General features: G+C 48.7%; 1 long non-coding RNA gene across 1 annotated transcript; it reads right to left on the bottom strand.

Annotated features, from left to right (window-relative positions):
- Window positions 1-549: 549 nt before the first annotated feature.
- LOC141567306 (uncharacterized) lies at window positions 550-15,380 on the bottom strand. Its single transcript, XR_012489867.1, has 3 exons — window positions 14,892-15,380; window positions 4,541-4,598; window positions 550-1,591 (listed from the first exon to the last, which is right to left on the bottom strand). It is a non-coding gene; the product is annotated as an uncharacterized LOC141567306 (long non-coding RNA).
- Window positions 15,381-15,717: the final 337 nt, after the last annotated feature.

Here is a 15,717-nt window from a genome sequence, read left to right on the forward strand (position 1 = left end):
TACTGAGAGGAATAAGCTCCAGGGAGGGAAAGTGCTTTGCCCAGCTTTGCACAGCCCACTGACTGCCAAGACGTCAAAGTCCCATTGCAGATTAGGGCCCCATGGTATCGTGTCTTGTTAAGCTGCACAGCAACTCTTCAAGAGAGGTTGTCATGTCCCCAGGAAAGCTCAGAGGGGTACAGTGACTTGCCAAAGATCACCCAGTTGGCAGGTTCCCAGCCTGAATTCAAAATTCAGGACAAGACACGCTGTCGCTCCAGCTCAGGGAGGATTGGAACTCGAGCCCATTTCCTGGTCCCTGAGGCTCATGCTACTGCAATGAGACCACACCTGTCACACTGAGGAGAAGCAGCCACTGCTCCGACCCCTTGCCTGAGTTGCTTTGCAAATGCCCAGGCAGGTCACCTTGCCCCTTGGCAGGACAGTGCCCTAGGGGCCGGACTGTGTCGGAAAAGTCTTTTATTATTATTATTAAATAATATATAAATATTTTCTCAATATTAAAAAAATAATCAGATGACAAAAGAGACGCAATTTGTCACTCCTAATTCTGCTCCTCTTCTCAGGGGCACTATTACCATTGAAGGTAATGTCACCTCCTCATGGACCTTTTCCTGAGGTGGCTCTCAAAGCAGCCCCATGAGCTGGCCAAGGGCCGCTGGTCGGTCTGAGGGACAGGACTGCCAGGTTGGCCATCACTGAGCGAGACAGGTCCTCTGGCCGAGAGTATCCCAGGCACAAGGGTGGTGTCTCCGGTTCTCTCAGGCCTTCAGGTGGTGTCCGAGGCATAGGTGCGGGTAGGTCTTGACTCTCCAACACTCCCCATCTTGTTCTCACAAGCAGAGGGCAGGCCGGCTTAGGCTCGCACTTCTGCGCGGTGGGTGTTTCTGGGGAGTGAATGGCTTCGTTTTGCTGTTATCATCTGTTTTACAGGAACCTTTTACTTATGGTAAGCCAGGCCGGTGTTCCTCTTAAAAATGAAGTTTGTTTTTTGTTTTGGAGGGGTTTGGTTTTATTGTTGTTTAACAAGTAAAATGACTTAAATTAAAATAGTAAACAAAGAATGTTTCAGGTGGTTGGCAGAAATGACAAACATGGGTCCGGTGGGAAGGAGATGGTTGGATTCTGGCACACACTATTGTGGATAAATGAGGGCAGCCTTCTCCTGAGCAAAGCCCTGAAGGAAGTTGCCCGGCGACCATGGAGGCATGCACCAAGTGCTGGGCAGCTGGAAGTCCCGAAGGATGTTAAAACGCAAATGCTCTGAGATGACTCGGAGAAGGCCACAGTTCCCCTGGATGCCTCATTGAGTCCTGCCATGGCAAGCTGGAGGAAAACCAGGGCCAGCCTCGCCTCCCAGGTCCCTTCACCGGGGTTGGCATTTCTGAGCAGCACCTGGGGATTGACCTCAGCCTGGCATAGTGAACCGATGGGCAGTGCCAGTGCCAGGGCTGCTGCAATGAATTGCTGTGTCCCCAGAGGGTCAAAGGGGCAGGTTCTGCTGTGCCATTACCTGGGCTCACGTGTCTTCTCTCCACTTTCTGATTTTATGTCTTTCTGCAATTATCCTCCTGTGGTTCAGTTTCCTCATCTGTTAAATGGGAATAATAATGGCTCCTGTTATAAGATCCTTGTGAGGATTAATTGAGATAATCATCTAAAGTACTTGCAAAAGGTCCGGCAAAGATGGAGCTAAGACTCACAGATGGCGGTGTCTTACCACTTCTACTCTTAGTATTAGTGTTGTTTTAAAGCAGATTTCCTAGTATTAGGGCCTTCTGTTGGAGTCAGATGGCCTGCATCTGACCCCAAATCACAAACCATTGAAGCCTTAGTTCCTGGTTCATAAAATGAGGTTGATTGCTGCAGTGCAGGGTTGTGGGTGTGTGAAGACACCTAGCATTATTGCTGGACACAGAGAAGGTGTCTGACAGAGGATGCTTTTCTCTCTTCCTCCCTCCAACCACACACGTGAGCACGCCACACACACACACACACACACACACACACACACACACACACACTCCTATTTTGATCTTGGCCTGAGGCTGACAAGCCCCAGATTAGTGATCAGTGACAACACTGGCTTTATCAGCTCCCATCAAAAGTATTTGCATATTGGCAGAGAATCTAAAACAGGAAAACATTTCCCATTTCAAAAGAGTGAAATGGTAGGATTATTAGATTTCATTCATTTACTCATTTCATTCACTGAGGACTTCTTTTGTGCAGTGGCCTTTTAACAACTTTATTTCATTCACACACAAAAATATATATATATATATATACATCTGTTTAGAAAAAAAGCACACATTTCAGAGATGAATAGAAACAGACTTAAAAGACTCTTCAATCTCTTTTCTCCCCCTCCCGTCTACCTTCTGTGCTTGCAGGTAAGTAATGGTGGAAACGGGTGTGGACCATTCCACATCTCTCGTCAGATTCACACCAACACACACGTCCATCCGTAGCAATGGAGGGAAAGGAAGGTTGTTTGTTTTTAGAAAGAAATGCTATACATACTATTTTTCCGTATATGTTTTTGTTTTGTTTTTTACTGAATGCATCCTGATCATCTCTCCAGATCAGTAGAAAGAGAAAAAAATTATTGTTCACTGTCTCTGAATCCGATACTGTGGATGTGCCATAGCCTATTCAGCCTCTCCCCTGGTGATATATATTAATTTTGTAGTTTTCTAATTCTCTCTCAACAAATGCACCCGATGTAGCAACAATCACCCGTGTCCATGTGTCCTTGTGAGTTTTCATTTCTGCCAGTTCGAGTTCCATAAGTGCAGTTTCTAGTCAAAGTGAAAATATTTCTTGTACCCTCATTTGATGAGTCAGAGATTTGTTGACTATAAAACAACATTCTCACAACCCTGGAAATTAGGCAGGACGTGAAGGCCACATCTGCTAAGTGTTAAACACTCACCCCTCCAGATTATCTCATCAAATGCCATTAATCCTAGGCTGGGGGAGGAGCAGGGAGTCCCCACTACACAGATGTGGAAATGGAAGGTCAGAGAGAAGAAAGCACTTGCTCTGACTAGAGGGTTCTGAGACCAGCCCAACTCCAGGGAACCAGAGAGCTGTCACCCCCTTCTAGTTGCCACCTTGGGTTGAGCCATGAGCAGAAGATGTCTGGTGCAGGAAGACCAGAAAGATTTAGAAAATGAGAGGTTTACAGTGTCGGGGCAGTTGGGTAGCCTCTGAAAGCCATCTCTCTGCTCTGGAACTATCACTATTATTAATGTCATTGTCTGTCCTTCTCCCTGTTACCAATCCATCAACATCCTCTCTAAGTGCCACCTTTGACCAAAGACAGAAGAGATCCACCTGCCTGGAAGGCCTAAAGAAGCTCGTGTGACCTCTTTTCCTTTTCTTATCTCTGCAAACTGGGGAGGAAGTGGATGCTTTGCTGATGGCCTGTGGGCCCCACCATGTTGAACTGGCAGACACCTCAGGGGGCAAAAGGACGTAGCAGAGCACAGTGGGAACCTTGGCATTTCTCAGTCAACGAAAGCCTAACGGAGGAGTCATCGTCCAGCTCTGGGCCATGGAGCCTGGGAAGGAAATTCTGGCTTCTAGTCATTCAAATAATGAAAGTGAATAGTGAAGAAACAGACAGAGAAATGAGACACGGAATGGGTGAGGAGACACAAATGAGAGACCCTTTGAGGTATCAGAGCTAGAGCCAGACGTTGACAAAGTCATCACAGGGACCATTCAAATGGACTATTTGAATCTTATTTGACTGTTGGGGTTGGGAGACAGTGTCATCAGAAGATCACGCCACACTGATCCCGATTTCTGATCCCAAAGCAAGATCGCCCACAGCAGTTTCCTAAGTGATGAGTGACATTTGTACTGCAGTTCAGGTTTCCGGAGCCCCTTCTCCCACATGATCTCACAGAATCCTTGCAAATTATCCTTGAGGCCAGAAGCAGGTCATTCGTGTTTCATATGGGGAAACTGAGGCAGAAAACCAAGGGTATAAGGAAGCAGAGCTTCGGGAAGCAGAAAGAGTCTAAAGACAGATTGCCAGTGAACCTCAGTCCCAGACACTTCTACTCCCAGCCCCTTTCCTGCCAAAATGCACAGGGTTTGAGCCCAGAGCCCCTCGGACTCAAGTTTCCTCTGGAGGACAAAGCCATCTCCAGCAGAGTCCTGGATAAAGGAGAGAACAGAAAGCATAGCTCTCCTGTATAACCAAATGTTAAAAAAAAAAAAAAAGTCTGTTTCAGTGTTTGATATATGCCAGGCCTCACAGGATGGGGTCCAGGGCAGACACCCCTCTTTAGGGCCAAGGGAGTCCTGGCTCCCTTCCTTGGCCATCCATAGGAATGGAGGGAAAAGGAAGGTTGTTTGTTTTTTAAAAGAAATCATACTATACACACTATTTTTGCATATACATTTTTTTATTGAATGCACAGCCTTTGCTACTTCTCCAAGCCCACGCTTGGTGACCTGGAGAGTGAAAGCATTCAAGCCTTAGAACCAGACAGCCCTGAGTTCTGATGAGGCCTTAGGTACTTACTGCTGTGTGCCCTTGGGCACGTCACTTCAACTTTCGGAGCCTCAGGCCAGGTCATCATCTGTAAAGACCAGAACAAGGAACATTGTGAAAGGGGAAAGTGTATAGAACGATACCTATAGAGGGTTTAGCTCAAGGCATGGCAAGGAGTGAACAATAAACAGCTGTATTCGTCCCTTCTGTGGCCCTTCTAATAGGTAGTTCTGCTGCCGGCACAGAGCAGAGGCAGTCAGATGTGAGCTTACACACATATCCCTTGGACCACTGCCTGGGGAAGGCCTAGGAAGGTGACTCTTCGGGAACCCTAGGGCCACACACTGGTGAGCAAGTTCCATAGGCAGAGGCCAGAGGGGTCCAAGTGCAGTGCTAAGAAATGCCCTGGGCTCTGTGTGGTCCTTGGTGGCTTGGGAAATGCTCTTTCTGGTGGACTCCAGCATGAGGCACCCCCAACCACCCCCACTCCCTGGCCCTACCTCTCCCCAGGCTGCACTGGCCTCCCTCCCTGCCTGGAAGGCTAGGAGGGGTGTGTCACATTTAATCTCCCATGGTGAAGGGACCAGTGAAGCCCCTATTTACTGAACAGACTGGAAATGGCTGGCAGGGAGAGGGGACTGCAGGAGGGGCCACGCTTCCTGATTCCATGGCCCTCTGCTTCCCCGTTTCTTGCAGCCCCAGCCCTGACTGCAGCTCCCAGGGCAGGCAGACTGGCCTCAGAGGTCAGCCTCCTCCCCAGGGCCCCCTGCATTGCCTCTTGTGTGCACTGAAGCTGGCTGCCAGCTCTGCCCAGCCTTGCAGCCCAGGCTCCTGCTGCCCCCTGGAGGCCAGCTCCTGTGGCTTTTGCTCCTGAACCCTGTCCATGCTTTGAAGAGGCGGGGGAAACACTCAGTGTGGGACAGACAGCCCCAGGGCTGAGGGAGGTCAAGAGGCCTGGAATGGCTCTTCCTGCACGTAGCACCACTCATCAACTGGGCACCCAGAGCTCACCCAGGTGGTAACAGGGTGCAGGTGGAAGCACCTACACATTGGGGTGGTTCTGTCACTCCCCTTGACTTCCATATCTGTAAAGTAGGCCTTGGAGAGACTGAGATTGTTTGACCAGTAGGAGACAATAATTATTATGACGATATGGTTCGGTTTTATTGAGTACTCTGAGGCAGGTGCTGTGCTTTACATATGTTACTTCATTAAATCCTCTCTAAAAGGAAACTTCTAAAGGAGGCATTATTAGTATCCCCATTTTACAAATGAAAAAAACTGCGGCACAAAGAGAGTTGGCGATTTGCCCAAAGTTGCACAGAGGGAAGGGTAGAGCCAGGCTTCTGGCCCAGGCCTTTGTGATGCCAGACCCACCATGACTTCCTACCTCCCGGTATCATCTCTGCATCTCTGTCCCATCTCCTTCCCCATCCTTCTCTTCCATCCTTTCTTGGTTCTCTGTTGCCTTGAATTGGTTCACTTGCCAGCTTCTCCAGGTCAACTGTCCACACCATTGTCCGGGCACAGGGTAAGCCCCAGGTCTTTGCAGGGAGGAGGCATCCCTTTGCCCAGATCATGACATGGGGGTGGGGTGGTGATGCCCCACAGAGCGCTGGTCTGGACCTGGAGATGACCAAGGCTCGAGCCATGGTCCCATCTGACTGTGAGGCAGAAAGAGAGGACCTCAAGTTTATGACCAAAAGGATTCTTGAAGCATCATCTGCCAGGTAGTAAGAATGGCAGTTCTCAATTATTAAGCACCTACTGTTGTCTAGGCGTCAATGTCTTCTCTCACCAAATCATCTGAAGTAACACTGAGGTAGGCTGTACTGACCCCATTTAACAAGTGAGAAAACCAAGGCTTGAAGAGATAGAAACCTTGCTCAAGCTCACACAGCTATTAGATGGAAGAGTCTGGGTCTGAAGCCCTATCTGCCTGGCTTGCAAACCCCTATGCTGACCACTCTCCCGTCTTGCCTCATTGATCATGTGACCAAGCTGCCCACCTGTGGGGAGCCTGTGCCATGTCAGGTGAGCAGCCACCATGCACGGTGCTGAGAAGTTCTGTGTGCCCCGGTCCAGGCTTCCCAGGGTGGCTGGGGGTCCTCCTGGATCTTCCCCTCACCCTCAATAGCTCCTTAGTCACCTCAGATACTGAAAGGACAACCCAGATGGAGGAGGCCCGCTCTTTCAGGATCCTCAGAGGCAGTTAAGGGCTCCAGGTTCAAAATGCCTGGACGCCTGCTCTTCTGGCCTCAGTAAGTTGCACAGACTAATGGCGTGTCCTTCCCAGCCCAGCTCACAGGCTCAGATTTCCCAGCTCTGCCACCTCCCAGAATGATGGGCTTCCTGAACACTGGTCCCTGCACTTGTGAAATGGGGATAATAAATGCAGTGACTCCAAAGGTTGGCTGGAGGGTCCAGTGAGCAAAGACCGTCACGTGCTCAGCCAGGGAGAGCTGCCATCATGACTCCCAATGCACTGACCATCCCACACTGACCTCAAGTTTTCATTTATCTTTGAGACAGACAGAGCGGGAAAAATAATTTGTGATTGGTTAAGAACGATAACTTAATAATCAAGATTTCTCATTTGGGGCCAAAGAGTCAATGGAGTCTTCGATTTTAAGACGGGATTGCTGCTCTGAAGTATTCAGGTCTTAACCTAGAAGTGAGGGTCTCCGAGAGACAGGAGCAAAACAGCCATTCTGAAATGTGTCCTTGAGTCTGCCAGAGGTCACTGGGAAAGGACACAGTGTTGTGCTATTTTCAAGGCAGTTATGAAACCTTCTCTGCTGACTGGTTCCCAGAACACCACTCTTCTTAACTCTGAACTTGGCAGACTGGAGATGGGTGGTTCGGAAATAGCCCTGCTCCTAACACGTGCTTCGCCTCACCAGCCAGCACACCCAAAAGTAAGGAGTGCTATTATTTTCCATGATGGGCTTGGAAGTAGCTACAGAGTTAAGCCTATTGATGAAAACACTGAATTTGTTCTGGGAACTCGAGTTGAATCCTTTATCCAGGAAGAGAATTTTTAGAGAACTCAGTTGTTTTCTGAATAAATCACACAATTTTGTCCAGTGCTGGATAATCAGATAAGCTCTTTCCCCAGTGGTCCAGCACCTTAAAATCCAAGGAGGTTCAAGACGGAAGGCACCAGAGAGAACGCTGGTTCAACCCCTCATCTGATGGGTAAAGAAGCTGAAGATGCAGAGAGAGAAAGGGAGCCCCAGGTAACACAGAGAGTTAGTCCAGGATGGGGCAGAATTAAATGATTAAATGAACTGTCGCTGTACAGTAATGTGCTTGGTACCTCGCTGAGCACTGTTACACACACGCGCCCACTTAATGACCTGTGAGGCAGAGGTCAGTGTCTCTGACAGTTGAAGAACTCTGAGTTCACAGTGTTGGAGGGATCTGCCCCTGACCACCAGCCTGGACCCGAATCACCGTGTCGGACCCAGAACTCGTCTCTGGGGCTATGGGAGCGTCAGACTGATTCTGAAGAGAGGCACAAGTGCTTGGGCTCCCCAGGCCCCAAAGGCCAGCCTGTGGGTATGGAGGGGAAGGCTGAGTGTCGGGGTGACTGTGGAGTGTGGTCAGAGTGGTCACTCAGTGCCCTGGGGATGAGGGCAATGAGGCAGAAGAAGGAGGAGAGCAGGGCAGCCCATACAGGGATGCTACGGCCTGGAGAAGAGTTGGTGCTTTTCCTGTGAGAAACAGAAGTGCCCTGCAGCATGCTAAGTGGTGGTGGGGAAGTGATGTGACTTAACACCAGGCCCTTTCTGCCCACTTTGCCCATCAGTCACCACACTGCACCTGCCTCTAGGACCACACACGTCACCTTGTTCCCCAAGCACAGTGCTCCAGTGTTCTTATCTGTCCTCCTGTGCTGAGTGGGGTAACTGAGTAAAAAGGAATGAAGTGAAATGAGCTTTAGTTGGGTTTACACAGATCCCTTAAAAAGACAGTTGACTAGAAGGACGGGGAGAAACCATCACCAGGAAGCCTCTTCCAGGGAGTGAGCCCGTTTCTGACCGGCACCGAGGTCCAGAAACAGTTTTCCCTCTGTTTCATTTTCCTTGTTTCCCTCACCAAACCTCCCTGGCTTGTGTCTCAGCAACCCCAAACTTCCGGCCTTTGCCTGTCGGCAGTCGGCACACACCTCTTGGCTTTGGTTGTCAAGCTCCGTGGGGCTCCCCCAGACCTCCGGGCCTCCCCTGTGCTTCCTCTTGCTCTCTGTTCACCACCTGTTTCCCTGCAGCCAGAGCAAACCAGCACTGTCTGTCACACACACAGCGAGGGGATCACCGCAGTCTAGCAAAACTTACGAAGTTGAACAAAGATTTCTCCTGCCACAAACGACACAAACTGAGAAAAATAGCAGACAAAGTTGGCAGATGCAGTGTCGAGGGATGAGGTCATCTTCCTCTGAGGTTCCCTGAAACAGATTTATTTCTCCTTTGATGTTCTCATGAAAATTTAGATTTCTCTTTCTGGAAAGACCAGAAGGTGAGGGTGAGAAGACATGCAGATGAAGTTTCGAGGGGAGATGCACTGGCTGGTTAGGGTAAGGTCACTGGCTTTGAGATTAGATCATGTCGCTCACAGCTGTGAAAGCCTGACTCCCAAATAGTGGGCCTGGCACACCAGAGCTGAAGGGATGACAGGGTGATTCAGGAGGAGCACGGACTGTTTGCCAAGAGCTTTGCTCATCGTCACGAGATCGCTACAGGTACAGAAGAGGAAACTGAGGCTCTGTGGTCTTCCACCCCAATGAGGGGAGCAGGAGAGAAGCATGGGAGATTCAAGGTGGCTGAGAGGAGTCCACCTCAGTCCGGGGTTGGTCCCAGGAGCATCCCCCACCCCCGCCAGCCCAGTGAAAGGTGACAAGGTGATCTTTCATAAACATTACCGCATCTGCTTTGTGGGAGATAAGGTGTTTGCTAAACTTTGTTGGAAGAGCAGGACCTTCCACGTGATACCACTGGGCCGGCTACCTGCTCAGACTGGCTGCAGGGGCCTCCAGCCAGGCTTGCCCAAAATACAGGAACCAGCAAATGGCATTATTTAGTGTAAATAGAGGCAAGTGCTCTTGGGATAAAGGACAAAAAGATCATGGCTGGGAGAGGGACAGTGGCCTACCCATGAGCCAGTGTCTGTGAGTACCTTTGCAATTTGGGGTTCAGTTCCTTGATGTGGCATTACCTCAGCTTAGTGTGCTCTCTGGGACTGGGGCTACCATCAGGGCCTCCATGCAGCACAACCCCACAGGGAGGCATGTACATAGACTACCACGTGAAGGGTGCCCCCTGGAGTTGTGCCATCGGGTATCCTGGCACGTGCATGGGAAGATGCTATCATGTCTTACAGGGCACGGCTTCTAGGATCCTGAGCAACCTGAGGTGGCCACCAGCCTTCCCACCCCCACCATTTACCCTCCTCTCAAAAACATCATGGTTCCTGGTTGTCTAAACCTGGTACTGGCCAGTAAACTTGAACTTTTCCTTAACAGACCAAGACCTTCCCCCAGTTCCCACTCCTCAGGGTGAAGGGGCACAAGAGGCCTTGAGTGAGCCAGTGCCCTCTGGACCCACCCCAGGGAGTGGAAACATTGCTAAGGTACAGATTAGGACCCAACAAGAAATGTCCTTGCTAATGCTCCTGGCTCCCCAGGCATGGAGAGTGGGCTAGGCCACCTCCCGTTTTCTTTTCCCATTCAGGTTCCTGGTATACAAAAAAATGAGCAAATATTAACACAGCTTTGCAAAAAGAAAAAAAGTGACCGAATCATTTGCATTAAACACATGAGCACGTTTCACATAGTACCTACGTGTACCACTCATTTAGAGATGCTACCCAAAGTCTGAATTGGAAAGCCTCGGCCCAACTTCCTTCCCACTCTACACTGTCCTCCAAAAGGGAGGGATTTAACTCAGTGAGTGGTGATGTCCCTGTCACTGGAGGCATGCAAGTGGAGTGAATGTCACAGAGGGGAATCACTGCATGGGCTTGAGACTGTTTAGGAAACATGAACTACAGGACCTTTCTGGCACCAAAGGCATATTTGGTTCCAAAGCTGGAGAAAGAGAGGTCCTTCCTGCTGGCCTGACTTGGCTGTGAGCAGGGAGGGAGTCTGGCAGGCAGTCCAGCCTGGACAGTATCTCTGGGACAGCACGGGGTTTGGTGGACTGAATCAAAAGCCCAAACTGAGGGTCAAAGGGTGTACTTCACATTGGCCAATGAGCCAAGAGTTTCGCTTCTGTGAGTCTCAGTTTCCTCATCTGAAAAATGGAAGCGACAAGTCCTGACTTGGGGGGCTTTGATGAGAACTAAATGAGATGTGTGTGGGGAGCACCACGCTGTTCCAGGCACAGAATTGGCAGTCAGAAAGGTGGCATAAGAGGCATGAGGCTCTGAACAACCGGGGGGCTTGAGGGGGGAGGCAGCTGTTTTGGGACTGCAGGTGCCTAGATACCCCCTCATTAATCCTGAGTATAATTCCCAGGGTCTCCTGAGTAGGGAAACTTGAAACGCTAGGTAAAAATACAGGTATAGGTTGGCACTCTTTCTTGCTTTCTCTTTCCCTTCCAACTCCACAGTTCTGGAATCAGCTCCAGATAGCTCCTTCCTCACAGAACCCAAATGCCTAGCCTACTCTGGCCATGTTAGAGGCAGAGGCTTGGCATCTGTGGACAAGTATAAGTGACCTCCCTTGGGACTTATGTATAGCTTCTGGGCATGTGTTGTCTGAAGGTCTTACTAACTCTGACCAATGGATCTAACAGTTAGACAGTGCCTGTATAATAATAACTACCATGCGTGCAGCTCTTAACCATTTGCCAGTTACTTGCTGTGTGACCTTGGGCAAGTTACTTAACATCTCTGAACCTCAGACTCCTTATATATGTCAGAGAAAATAATAATACCGACTCACAGGGCAACTGTGACAATAAAATAAGCTAAGAGGTAAACACAGAATAGGGCTGATGCATAGTAAGTTCTCAACATAAAGTTAGTTATTGCTGTGTGTCAGGCCCTGTATAATAAGTGCTTTGGGTGTATAATTCTCCGAACAGCCTTTGAGATATCTTCTATTACAATTCTCACATTACAGATGCAGAAACTGAGAAGTTAAGTAAATGCTGCCTTAGACCACTTGGCCAGTAATTGGCACCTCGAGAGTTCAAACTCGGATCACCACTCCCCAAAACCCATGCTCCTAATCTTTACCTGCTTCTCAGTGTAGTAGCAGGAGACTGTTCCATGTCACTTCACCACCCTCTCTTCTTCAGTTAAAAAATAAACAATCACCACCACAGCGGTGGTGGCAATAACTGCAAAACTAAAAGCCACGTATACCCTGCAAAACTAAAAGCCATGTACACCCTGCAAAACTAAAAGCCACGTACACCCTGCAAAACTAAAAGCCACGTACACCCTCGGGCACTACAAGCAGAGGCATGGGTCCTGATTTGCTGCTATGAAATCCCCTGAAGAGAGCCCCGCTGAGTCTGAAGAGAGTTGTTGGAGATACCCTTGTGTGGGAAACAGCTGCCCTCAACCCTGATTTTACAGCTGGGAAAACAATTTCTGGAGAGCGGACTTGCCCTCATTCCCTGGAAGTTAGGGGTGCAGCCTGGAGCCTCCTCCCCAGGAGGCCCTGTTCTGCTCACCACACAGCGGCCCCTCTGCCTGATGCTGTCCCTTAAGGCCGCCCAAGCTTTGCCTCTCAGGGTTCCGTTCATCCCAAATCCTTCTTATGATTGTCTTGATAGCCGGGCCACTGAGGTCCTTCTCATCAGCGCACTCATTGGTCCTTGACTATCTGAAAATTCTGTTAATTCCAGAAGTCCCATCATTGTCCCCACTGGCACTGGGCCCATCCATGTTTGGCTTTCTCATTCTGTGCTTCCTAATTCTATTTCTGGGGCTTAATTATGATTACACAGCTTCATTACGTAGAGTTGATTTGAAGTAATGGCCATAATTAAGACTGAATTTTAATTAAGCGTAATTCGGAGGCTGCCTTCCATTGCCAAAGATTTGCAGCCTGAGAAGGGGCGCCTGTCTGAGCCCAAGACTTGGCCCTTGGTGCCGCTGAGCCATCTTGGCCGGGTGAGCTGGCGTGAGTTCCTGGCCTCAGGAGTGCATTTCTTCACCAAGTTTCAGGAGCATAAACCATATCTCACCTTCCCTCCCATGCAGCAGCAGACTCAGAGCCTTGGTTGGAAGAAAACCCAACACAACTAACCTCGAAGTAAGGAGCCCTGCAACATCTCAAGGCTCGGCTCAGGGGTGAGCGTCTGTGTTGTTCTACCTCTCGGTGAATACCCACCACATGGCCCGCCCTGTCTTAGGAAATGCAGCTTGGCCACTTTCCTCCGACTGCTCATAATCCCCACCTTACAGATGAGAAAACTGAAGCTTAAGGGGGCTAAGGCACGCAGCTAGTGAGCACAGAGGGCAGACTGAAACTCTTATCTTTGCACTTGGGAGAAACCGACCTTCTTTCAGTTCCTACTGGGCCACTTAGACGAGTGCATCCCAAACATGAGGGTTCATATGCCATGCACGTGAGTTTTGCCACCCCACAAGCATGGTCATTTACTTAAGAGTAAAAAAAATATCTTAAAGCTACTTGTCTTAAAGTGAAACTTTAGATCCTACCTTTAAAACTGCCCGCAATCAAAGGTGGTCATCAAAACAAAACAGTGCAAAACAAAGCAATGTTATCAAATGCAAATCAGAAATTATAAGTGTCTGAAGGCCCACGATTCAGGCCTGGTCTTTATTTAAGAAAGAGAGGAGGAGGGGGAGGGGAGGGGGGATGGGGGAAGGGGAGGAGGAAAAGGAGAAGGAAGAAGAGGAGAGGGAGAGGGAGAGGGAGAGGGAGAGGGAGAGGGAGAAGAAGGTTAAAGATCAAGCATCAATGAGACTTGGTCCTTGATATAATCAGAAGGATTGAAAGACAGTTGGGAAGATAATCTTTACGTCACTATGTGACTCAATGTTATTTAAGTCCCATCTAAGTGCCACCTAAAATCAACTCTCATTTGTCCAACGCTTTTGGAGACACTGATCTAAGCCGATTTAGCACATGGGTCCAGGCTGAGTCGTACTGTGCTCAGCTGCTCCATGGATGACAAAACTCTCGCCAGAATTCTAGCTTTCCTTACCCCCCAGCCCTGGTGCAAGAACAAGGTGTGGACATTCCTTTGGTGTTTCAAGTGAAAACACAGTGAAATCAATATGCTCTCTGAGGCTGACTTGTGTGGTCAGTTCACCTGCGGAGGATAGGCCAGACCGCCCCGGTCTTGAATGTCATGGCCACACCAATTTCTTTTATGATACTGAAGTTTCCACCTTATAAAATCACCCCCGAGAAGCTAAGTTCTATAAACATTTTGATTTTTCTAGAGGGAAATGGGAAGTAAAACATGGGATTCAATTACCTTAAACATAGAAGGGCAATTTCACTCACAAATCCCACATTGAAAAAGCTCAATTTAAAAGCAGGTGTCCAAATCAGGCCCAGGTCAAGTTACAAAGTAAATCTTTTATCAATCTCCCTTCATCTACCCCTCCTGACTGACTGAATCTTCCTTAGACTCAAAAAGATAAATGGGCTTGAAACACAATTAAATAAACACTTTGTGACTTTGCTAATCCAAGCCATAGAACTTTGCCATTAAAAGTTGGGTGTTTAGAAGACCCATTTGCTTCACCTAACCATTTTAGTGACTCAGAAACTACCACGTCTGGGCTGTTCTTCGCAATGGAGCTAAAGCAGGGACTTCTCTCTTTTCCAAGGGATTTGCGGTGACGTTACAACCAAGCTCATTCATAGACATAGCCGCTCAATATACTCCACTTTCTACACGTAGGAAACTTCAGGAGGCAAGAAGAAAAGAAGACAGCCTTGACTGAAATAGAAAGACATTACGGAAATTGACTTAGGCCAGACAACCAATAACAGACATAATGATCCCATTCAAACCACTCATTTGTTCTTTCTCGATATTTTTATTCCTGACATAGGGGTGATTTCGTGGACACCAGTGATGATTTCTCAAGGCCACCTTAGACAGCATATTTCCTCCTGCCACAAATAACTGCAGCTGGAACCAGACTGCCCAAGGGTTGAAGGCCTACTCTGCAAGTTACCAGCTGTGGAACGCTGGGCCTCAGTCTCCCCATCTGTACACTGGGGATAATAGCAGCACCCACCTCATAGGATTGTCATGAGGATTAAATGGGAGTGTGCTTAGCACAATGCATGGCACATAGTCAGTGCTCAGTAGAAAAGTGATGGTTAATGTTCACCCTGGCTAAAGCTGGTGTCCTGGTTTATCTCAGAAACTTACTGACTTGCCTGTTGGGAGAAGATGCTCCCAGACTCAGAAGTGTTCAGAAGACCCCCAGGAAGGTGGTGAGAGACTTGACTCCTCTGCGCGTCTCTGAGATGCTTCTCTGTCCTCATTTCAGTTTTCTGCCCTCCACACGGGCCAAAGCGCTCTGGCCAGAGCTGAAGCAGGCGCAGACCACTTTCCTGATGGCCTGACTGGAGGGATGGGGCCATACGTAGCACTTGAAACACGTGTGTGCTCAGACCAGCTCCCAGTTGGAAATCCAGTTTGATCACGGATCCAAAGAAAATCCTTCCAGGCTTCAGGTGCTCGTGCCAAAACCTGCGTGCACACACATTTCTTTCTCCCTGTGTATCTGCCCTGCACATCTAGGCAAAACGCAGTCCCTGCAGCTGACATCTTGTGCAGGTAGCTGTCCAGCTCCATCATAAAAGCACTGCTTCTCCCTGAGTGAAGCTTAATTCACCTCAGCCTGGGGATTTATACCAAGCAATAAAATCCACAGAATAGAGAAATGCAAATAGATTGTAGAATATAATATTATCATTGTCAACATCAAAGACCTTTATTTACTGCCCCCCAAAAGGAAATACACTACAGTGTCACTTGTTTCAGGGAATGCAAAAAAGGTTTCAACAACTAACAGGGCATGTTTCTGAGCAAAATATACCCCGTATATGATGTCGGAACACATATTGTCACAGGACACTTGTGTGTCTGTGTTCTTGCAAACAAACTGTGGAGTCAAGTTAGGAAGGTCACTTCCAGCCTGCCTCTCTGAGCCACCGGCCACCTACCTCTGTCCACAAACAAACCAAACAGCGTGGATTT

This window comes from Rhinolophus sinicus, linkage group LG10 (assembly GCF_036562045.2).
Source record: "Rhinolophus sinicus isolate RSC01 linkage group LG10, ASM3656204v1, whole genome shotgun sequence".
Lineage (NCBI taxonomy): Eukaryota > Metazoa > Chordata > Mammalia > Chiroptera > Rhinolophidae > Rhinolophus > Rhinolophus sinicus.